The following is an 11,185-nucleotide window of genomic DNA, read 5'->3' as shown; positions in this document are numbered from 1 at the left end:
TGTGTCGCTGTCTTGTGCAATGACCTGTATCGGCCGGACTATGACAACGTACATGTATGCTGCAAGGCACCCAGGATATACGTGTTGATAAGCCTCATATCATAGTCATAGCTGGCAGGCAGGAGAGGATGGGGCAGGTGGAGGCTCCTCTCTCCATGTCCATACATCAATGTTCTGTCCCTAGCTAGAAGTTCTGAGGGGATTTGTTTGCATGGGACTGATAAAGATCAATGCACACAGTTGTATCTGCGCATTGCTTGTATAAGAGGGACTTGGGAGTGACCAGATGATTCACATTTCCTGCCGTCCTGTATATGTTACAGCCAGTAGGAGCAGTTTAGACCATGTTTTGCTCAATCTGTTTAGGGTGCGTTCACACGTCCAGTTTTTCAGATGTTTTAGGTCCAAACCAGGAGCGGAGTGACAAAAGAGGAGGAGCGGCTTCACTTGATGAAATACTGAATCCCCAGCCATTATGATCCACACCTGCTTTTGGCTTCAAAAACTGCATCTAAAAAAGCAAAACAACACCCATAGGCTGCATTCACACGTGCCAGTAACGCGTGCGTTTTAAACACCTTTGCGCACCAGGAGACTACATCGTCCTCATGCTGCGAGGGGTGTATGGAGGGAGCTCACGAGCTGAGCTCTCTCCATACACAGCCGGTTTTGGCTGTATAATACAGCTGACGCCCATCTGTTACTGCCGGGGTCGGTGCTGGCACCGATCGCGGAAGTTAACCTGTTAAGTGCCGCAGTCGAACCCGACCGCGCCACCTAACTTACCTTTACATGCAATCGGTTTCCATGGCAGCTTACAGTCTCATTGATCATGTGCAATGATCTCTAATAGCCAGCAGATGGCAAGCTATTAGAAATCATCAGAAAAATACAGTTAAATAAAAAAAAAAATCATCAGTAATATTGCTATATACAGTAATAGAGTAGTATTGCAATACATAGTATTAGCAATCGGACCCTGCAGGGTTAAAGTACCCTGGTCTGTCTAAAATAATGGTAAAATAAAAAAAAATAAAAAAAAAAAGTAAAAATTTAAATCACCCCCTTTCCCTAGATCACATATAAAAGCAAGTACCGTATATACTCGTGTATAAGCCGAGTTTTTCAGCACAAAAAATGTGCTGAAAAACGTCCCCTCGGCTTATACACGAGTCAGTTAGTAAAAATTACTTTAAAAAAAAATAAACTTATATACTCACCCTCCGGTGGCCCCGATGTGCAGCGCTGCTCCCCCGTTGTCCGCGCGGCTCGTCTTCAGGCATCTGCGCCCGTCTTCTGTCCTAGCATGACGTCAGCAGTGGCGCGTCATACTAGGCGCCGTCCCGGGAGAGAGCAATGGCGGCACCCAGCAGAAGAAGGAAGACGGGCGCAGAAGCCTGAAGACAAGCGGCGCGGACATCAGGGGAGCAGCGCTGCACATCGGGGCCACCGGAGGGTGAGTATATAAGTTTATTTATTTTTTTTATGCTGGGGTGGCTGTATACTACACGGGGCAGTCTGGGCTGGGCTGTATACTACACGGGGCAACCTGGGGTGCTGTATACTACTGGGGGCAGGCTGTATACTACTGGGGGCAGGCTGTATACTACTGGGGGCAAGCTGTATACTACTGGGGGCAGTGCTGTTTACTACTGGGGGCAGTGCTGTATACTACTGGGGGCAGTGCTGTATACTACTGGGGGCAATGCTGTATACTACTGGGGGCAGGCTGAGGTGGGCTGTATACTACACGGGGCAGGCTGGGCTGGGCTGTATACTACACGGGGCAGAATGGGGTGCTGTATACTACTGGGGGCAGGCTGTATACTACTGGGGGCAGGCTGAGGTGGCTGTATACTACTGGGGACTGGCTGTATACTACCGGGGGCAGGCTGTATACTACCGGGGGGATGCTGTATACTACGTGGGGCTAGCTGTATACTACATGGGACTAGCTGTATACTACATGGGGCTAGCTGTATACTACTGGGGGCAAGCTGGGCTGGCTTTATTCTACTGGGGGCAGGCTGTATACTACTGGGGGCAAGCTGGCTATATACTGGGGGGGGGGGCTGTGACCAATGCATTTCCCACCCTCGGCTTATACTCGAGTCAATGGGTTTTCTCAGTTTTTGGTGGTAAAATTAGGGGCTTATAATCAGGTCGGCTTATACTCAAGTATATACGGTAAACTGTAAGAATCATAAACATGTTTGGAATCATTGCGTCCAAAAATTCCCGATCTATCAAAATATAATAACGATTTTTCCTGGCGTTTAACCCTGTAATTGAAAATAGCGTCCAAAATAGAAAGTGCTTTTGTACTTTTTTGCCATTTTTTAAAAATTCTAAACTTCTATAAAAAGTGATCAAAAGGCCATACAGTCCTCAAAATGATAGCATTTAAAACGTCATGAAAAGTCATAAATAATTACACCACCCACAGCTTCGTACACTGACACATGGCAAAATGAAGAATTTTTTTTTTGTACGGGAGGTTTTAATTTTTGTAAGTGTGAAAACATTATAAAACCTATACACATTTGACCCAAAGAATAAAGTAGACATGTAATTTGGGGCGCACAGTGAAAGCCGTAAAATACAAGCCCACCAGAAAACGGAGCAAATGCATTTTTCATTATTTTCACTGCATTCAGAATTTTTTTCCCGCTTCCCAGTACACGGCATGGAATAATAAATACCATCTCTCTGAAGTGTAATTTGTTACGCAGAAAACAAGCTGCCACACAGCTCTGTACATGGAAAAATAAAAAAGTTATAGATTTTTGAAGGTGGGAAGTGAAAAATGAAAATGCAAAACTGAAAAAGGGCCTAGGCGTTAAGGGGTTAAAATGCAAAGAGCTGAGCAGAGGAGATCTGCCTAATAACATTACATCAACATGGTATTTACAAAACGCATGCATTAACGCCAGCTATGATTTCACCCAGAGTGTTCACCCACTGCACGTACAGAGCAGCCAAATGGGCTTTTAGTTGAAGCGATGAAACATCCAGGTTCATGCACACACCTTAGGAAGAAGAAATAGTGATGTAGAAGCCTGAATGAGGGAGTTTGGATAATGTGAGGTGGGGTCACTGCCCCGGGTATAAGAATAACTTACAGGAAACCAGTAGAACTCGTCCTCCTACAACCGTTCTGTGACCTGGAAAACAAATGAGAGGAATCACCCGCGTCCAGGTGACAGATTCTCCTATTCTTGTGAAAGTTTCCACATCATTATCAGTGATCATCGAGGAGCCAGCGAACCTGCAGGATGTACTGCCAGAGTCAGAGGGGCGGAGGTCATGTCATAGCCCATGTGAGGGGGCACATAGTCATGTACCTGAGCTGTCACCACATCCCTGCACAACTGATACCTCAATGTACTAAATTATTATGACCAGTGTATCTGACTCCTACCCCCTATTGTGACCGCTGTATCTGACTCCTACCCCCTATTGTGACCGGTGTATCTGACTCCTACCCCCTATTATGACCGGTGTATCTGGCTCCTACCCCCGATTAGGACCTGTGTATTTGACTCCTTACCCCTATTATGACTGGTGTATCTGACTCCTACCCCCTATTAGGACCTGTGTATTTGACTTCTGACCCCTATTATGACCGGTGTATCTGACTTCTACCCCCTATTATGACCGGTGTATCTTACTCCTACCCCCTATTATGACCGGTGTATCTGACTTCTACCCCCTATTATGACCGGTGTATCTTACTCCTACCCCCTATTATGACCGGTGTATCTGACTCCTACCCCCTATTATGACCGGTGTATCTTACTCCTGCCCCCTATTATGACCGGTGCATCTGACTCCTGCCCCCTATTATGACCGTTGTATCTGACTCCTGCCCCCTATTATGACCGGTGTATCTGACTTCTACCCCCTATTATGACCGGTGTATCTTACTCCTACCCCCTATTATTACCGGTGTGTCTGACTCCTACCCCCTATTATGACCGGTGCATCTGACTCCTGCCCCCTATTATGACCGGTGTATCTGACTCCTACCCCCTATTATGACCAGTGTATCTGACTTCTACCCCCTATTATGACCGGTGTATCTTACTCCTGCCCCCTATTATGACCGGTGTGTCTGACTCCTACCCCCTATTATGACCGGTGTATCTGACTCCTGCCCCCTATTATGACTGGTGTAACTTACTCCTACCCCCTATTGTGACCGGTGTATCTTACCCCTACCCCCTAGTAGGACCTGTGTATCTGACTCCTGACCCCTATTGTGACCGATGTATCTGACTCCTACCACCTATTATGACCGGTGTATCTCACTCCTGCCCCCTATTATGACCGGTGTATCTGACTCCTGCCCCCTATTATGACTGGTGTATTTGACTCCTACCCCCTATTATGACCGGTGTATCTGACTCCTACCCCCTATTATGACTGGTGTAACTTACTCCTACCCCCTATTATGACCGGTGTATCTTACTCCTACCTCCTATTATGATCGTTGTATCTGACTTCTACCCCCTATTATGACTGGTGTATCTGACTCCTGCCCCCTATTATGACCGGTGTATCTGACTCCTGCCCCCTATTATGACCGGTGTATCTTACTCCCACCCTCTATTATGACCGGTGTGTCTGACTCCTACCCCCTATTATGACCGGTGTATCTGATTTCTACCCCCTATTATGACCGTTGTATCTTACTCCTACCCCCTATTATGACCGTTGTATCTGACTTCTACCCCCTATTATGACCGGTGTATCTGACTCCTGCCCCCTATTATGACCGGTGTATCTGACTCCTGCCCCCTATTATGACCGATGTAACTGACTCCTACCTCCTATTATGACCGGTGTATCTGACTTCTACCCCCTATTATGACCGGTGTTACTTACTCCTACCCCCTATTATGACCGGTGTGTCTGACTCCTACCCCCTATTATGACCGGTGTATCTGACTCCTGCCCCCTATTATGACTGGTGTAACTTCCTCCTACCCCCTATTGTGATCGGTGTATCTTAACCCTAGCCCCTAGTAGGACCTGTGTATCTGACTCCTGACCCCTATTGTGACCGATGTATCTGACTCCTACCACCTATTATGACCGGTGTATCTCACTCCTGCCCCCTATTATGACCGGTGTATCTGACTCCTGCCCCCTATTATGACTGGTGTATCTGACTCCTACCCCCTATTATGACCGGTGTATCTGACTCCTACCCCCCATTATGACCGGTGTATCTGACTCCTACCTCCTATTATGACTGGTGTATCTGACTCCTGCCCCTTATTATGACCGGTGTATCTGACTCCTACCTCCTATTATGACCGGTGTATCTGACTCCTGCCCCTTATTATGACTGGTGTATCTGACTCCTACCTCCTATTATGACCGGTGTATCTGACTCCTGCCCCTTATTATGACCGGTGTATCTGACTCCTACCTCCTATTATGACCGGTGTATCTGACTCCTACCCCCTATTATGAACGGTGTATCTTACTTCTACCCCCTATTATGACCGGTGTATCTTACTCCTACCCCCTATTATGACCGGTGTATCTGACTCCTACCCCCTATTATTACCGGTGTATCTGACTCCTGCCCCCTATTATGACTGGTGTAACTTACTCCTACCCCCTATTGTGACCGGTGTATCTTACCCCTACCCCCTATTAGGACCGGTGTATCTGACTCCTACCCCCTATTATGACCGGTGTATCTGACTCCTACCCCCTATTATGAACAGTGTATCTTACTTCTACCCCCTATTATGACCGGTGTATCTTACTCCTACCCCCTATTATGACCGGTGTATCTTACTCCTACCCCCTATTATGACCGGTGTATCTGACTCCTGCCCCCTATTATGACTGGTGTAACTTACTCCTACCCCCTATTGTGACCGGTGTATCTTACCCCTACCCCCTATTAGGACCTGTGTATCTGACTCCTACCCCCTATTATAACCGGTGTATCTGACTCCTGCCCCCTCTTATGACTGGTGTAACTTACTCCTACCCCCTATTTTGACCAGTGTATCTTACCCCTACCCCCTATTATGACCGGTGTATCTGACTCCTGACCCCTATTGTGACCGATGTATCTGACTCCTACCACCTATTATGACCACTGTATCTCACTCCTGCCCCCTATTATGACCGGTGTATCTGACTCCTGACCCCTATTATGACTGGTGTATCTGACTCCTACCCCCTATTATGAAAGGTGTATCTTACTTCTCCCCCCTATTATAACCGGTGTATCTTACTCCTACCCCCTATTATTACCGGTGTTTCTGACTCCTACCCCCTATTATGACCGATGTATCTGACTCCTACCCCCTATTATGACTGGTGTAACTTACTCCGGCCCCCTATTATGACTGGTGTAACTTACTCCTACCCCCTATTGTGACCGGTGTATCTTACCCCTACCCCCTATTAGGACCTGTGTATATGACTCCTGACCCCTATTGTGACCGATGTATCTGACTCCTATTACCTATTATGACCGCTGTATCTCACTCCTGCCCCCTATTATGACCGGTGTATCTGACTCCTGCCCCCTATTATGACTGGTGTATCTGAATCCTACCCCCTATTATGAAAGGTGTATCTTACTTCTCCCCCCTATTATGACCGGTGTATCTTACTCCTACCCCCTATTATGACCGGTGTATCTGACTCCCACCCCCTATTATGACCGGTGTATCTTACTCCTACCCCCTATTATGACCGGTGTATCTGACTCCTGCCCCCTATTATGACTGGTGTAACTTACTCCTACCCCCTATTGTGACCGGTGTATCTTACCCCTACCCCCTATTAGGACCTGTGTATCTGACTCCCACCCCCTATTATGACCGGTGTATCTTACTCCTACCCCCTATTATGACCGGTGTATCTGACTCCTGCCCCCTATTGTGACCGGTGTATCTTACCCCTACCCCCTATTAGGACCTGTGTATCTGACTCCTACCCCCTATTATGACCGGTGTATCTTACTCCTGCCCCCTATTATGACCGGTGTATCTGACTCCTACCCCCTATTATGACCGGTGTATCTGACTCCTACCCCCTATTATGAACGGTGTATCTTACTTCTACCCCCTATTATAACCTGTGTATCTGACTCCTACCCCCTATTAGGACCTGTGTATCTGACTCCTACCCCTATTGTGACCGATGTATCTGACTCCTACCCCCTATTATGACCGGTGTATCTGACTCCTACCTCCTATTATGACCGGTGTATCTGACTCCTGCCCCCTATTATGACCGGTGTATCTGACTCCTGCCCCCTATTATGACTGGTGTAACTTACTCCTACCCCCTATTGTGACCGGTGTATCTTACCCCTACCCCCTATTAGGACCTGTGTATCTGACTCCTACCCCCTATTATAACCGGTGTATCTGACTCCTGCCCCCTCTTATGACTGGTGTAACTTACTCCTACCCCCTATTTTGACCATTGTATCTTACCCCTACCCCCTATTATGACCGGTGTATCTGACTCCTGACCCCTATTGTGACCGATGTATCTGACTCCTACCACCTATTATGACCGCTGTATCTCACTCCTGCCCCCTATTATGACCGGTGTATCTGACTCCTGACCCCTATTATGACTGGTGTATCTGACTCCTACCCCCTATTATGAAAGGTGTATCTGACTCCTACCCCCTATTATGACCGGTGTATCTGACTCCTACCCCCTATTATGACCGGTGTATTTTACTCCTACCCCCTATTATGACCGGTGTATCTGACTCCTGCCTCCTATTATGACCGTTGTATTTGACTCCTACCCCCTATTATGACCGGTGTATCTGACTCCTACCTCCTATTATGACCGGTGTATCTGACTCCTGCCCCCTATTATGACCGGTGTATTTGACTCCTACCTCCTATTATGACCAGTGTATCTGACTCCTACCTCCTATTATGACCGGTGTATCTGACTCCTACCTCCTATTATGACCGGTGTATCTGACTCCTGCCCCTTATTATGACCGGTGTATCTGACTCCTGCCCCTTATTATGACCGGTGTATCTGACTCCTACCCCCTATTATGACCGGTGTATCTGACTCCTACCCCCTATTATGAACGGTGTATCTGACTCCTACCCCCTATTATGACCGGTGTATTTGACTCCTACCCCCTATAATGACCGGTGTATCTGACTCCTACCCCCTATTATGACCGGTGTATCTTACTCCTACCCCCTATTATGACCGGTGTATCTGACTCCTACCCCCTATTATGACTGGTGTATCTGACTCCTGCCCCTTATTATGACCGGTGTATCTGACTCCTGCCTCCTATTATGACCGTTGTATCTGACTCCTACCTCCTATTATGAGCGGTGTATCTGACTCCTACCCCCTATTATGACCGGTGTATCTGACTCCTACCCCCTATTATGACCGGTGTATCTGACTCCTACCCCCTATTATGACCGGTGTATCTGACTCCTACCCCCTATTATGACCGGTGTATCTGACTCCTACCCCCTATTATGACCGGTGTATCTGACTCCTACCACCTATTATGACCGGTGTATCTGACTCCTGCCCCCTATTATGACCGGTGTATCTGACTCCTGCCCCCTATTATGACCGGTGTATCTGACTCCTACCCCCTATTATGACCGGTGTATCTGACTCCTGCCCCCTATTATGACCGGTGTATCTGACTCCTACCCCCTATTATGACCGGTGTATCTGACTCCTACCTCCTATTATGACCGGTGTATCTGACTCCTGCCTCCTATTATGACCGGTGTATCTGACTCCTACCCCCTATTATGACCGGTGTATCTGACTCCAAACCCCTATTAGGACCTGTGTATTTGACTCCTGACCCCTATTATGACCGGTGTATCTGACTCCTACCTCCTATTATGACCGGTGTATCTGACTCCTACCTCCTATTATGACCGGTGTATCTGACTCCTGCCTCCTATTATGACCGGTGTATCTGACTCCTGCCCCTTATTATGACCGGTGTATCTGACTCCTACCCCCTATTATGACCGGTGTATCTGACTCCTACCCCCTATTATGACCGGTGTATCTGACTCCTACCTCCTATTATGACCGGTGTATCTGACTCCTGCCCCCTATTATGACCGGTGTATCTGACTCCTACCTCCTATTATGACCGGTGTATCTGACTCCTGCCCCCTATTATGACCGGTGTATCTTACTTCTACCCCCTATTATGACCGGTGTATCTTACTTCTACCCCCTATTATGACCGGTGTATCTGACTCCTACCCCCTATTATGACCGGTGTATCTGACTCCTACCCCCTATTATGACCGGTGTATCTGACTCCTGCCCCCTATTATGACCGGTGTATCTGACTCCTGCCCCCTATTATGACCGGTGTATCTGACTCCTACCCCCTATTATGACCGGTGTATCTGACTCCTACCTCCTATTATGACCGGTGTATCTGACTCCTGCCCCCTATTATGACCGGTGTATCTTACTTCTACCCCCTATTATGACCGGTGTATCTGACTCCTACCTCCTATTATGACCGGTGTATCTGACTCCTACCTCCTATTATGACCGGTGTATCTGACTCCTGCCTCCTATTATGACCGGTGTATCTGACTCCTGCCCCTTATTATGACCGGTGTATCTGACTCCTACCCCCTATTATGACCGGTGTATCTGACTCCTACCCCCTATTATGACCGGTGTATCTGACTCCTACCTCCTATTATGACCGGTGTATCTGACTCCTGCCCCCTATTATGACCGGTGTATCTGACTCCTACCTCCTATTATGACCGGTGTATCTGACTCCTGCCCCCTATTATGACCGGTGTATCTTACTTCTACCCCCTATTATGACCGGTGTATCTTACTTCTACCCCCTATTATGACCGGTGTATCTGACTCCTACCCCCTATTATGACCGGTGTATCTGACTCCTACCCCCTATTATGACCGGTGTATCTGACTCCTGCCCCCTATTATGACCGGTGTATCTGACTCCTACCTCCTATTATGACCGGTGTATGTGACTCCTACCTCCTATTATGACCGGTGTATCTGACTCCTGCCCCCTATTATGACCGGTGTATCTGACTCCTGCCCCCTATTATGACCGGTGTATCTTACTTCTACCCCCTATTATGACCGGTGTATCTGACTCCTACCCCCTATTATGACCGGTGTATCTGACTCCTGCCCCCTATTATGACCGGTGTATCTGACTCCTACCCCCTATTATGACCGGTGTATCTGACTCCTACCTCCTATTATGACCGGTGTATCTGACTCCTACCCCCTATTATGACCGGTGTATCTGACTCCTACCCCCTATTATGACCGGTGTATCTGACTCCTACCCCCTATTATGACCGGTGTATCTGACTCCTACCTCCTATTATGACCGGTGTATCTTACTTCTACCCCCTATTATGACCGGTGTATCTGACTCCTTCCTCCTATTATGACCGGTGTATCTGACTCTTACTCTCTATTATGTAGGTGATCTATGTAAGTCACCTACAACCCCCATCTGTCTATTGGACCTTATTCAGACTATTCAGAGTGCAACATACACTGGGCTCTTGCAATCGTCCTCAGCCCTCATGCACACTGATATGTTGTGCGTTACTCTATAGCAGTGATGGCGAACCTTTTAGAGCCTGAGTGCCCAAACTTCAACCAAAAGCCACTTATTTATTGCAAAGTGCCAGCGCAGCACTTTAAGCAGTAATGTATTTCTCCTTGTTCATTGACAACTTTCAATCCTTCAGCCTCCCAAGGACACCAACCCAGTTGAAAGGAGGAGGGCAAATTCATCTATCATTATAGGAAGGTTCTGCAGGAAGATTCTTGGAGTTCTGTCTGGTGAACTTCATGCTGGGGTGATGGCCTGGGTGCCCACAGAGAGGGCTCCGAGTGCCGCCTCTGGCACCAGTGCCATAGGTTCGCCACCACTGCTCTATAGGATCAGCCCCTGGCTGTACGAGTGCTGTATGTATATAAGCAGCACTTCCTGTATCCGCCCCACAGTATATACACCACATAAAGCTTCCGCCCTTACTGCAATCACAAACAGCTGCCCCGAACAAAGATGGCCGCCGCGCCACAATCACATGACGTAGTAGGCTTTCTGCAAGTCCCGCCTCCGCTCGCTCGCTTTCTGATTGGCTCCACTAAA

This window comes from Engystomops pustulosus, chromosome 7 (genome assembly GCF_040894005.1).
Source record: "Engystomops pustulosus chromosome 7, aEngPut4.maternal, whole genome shotgun sequence".
NCBI lineage: Eukaryota > Metazoa > Chordata > Amphibia > Anura > Leptodactylidae > Engystomops > Engystomops pustulosus.
This window is presented reverse-complemented; position numbering follows the sequence as displayed.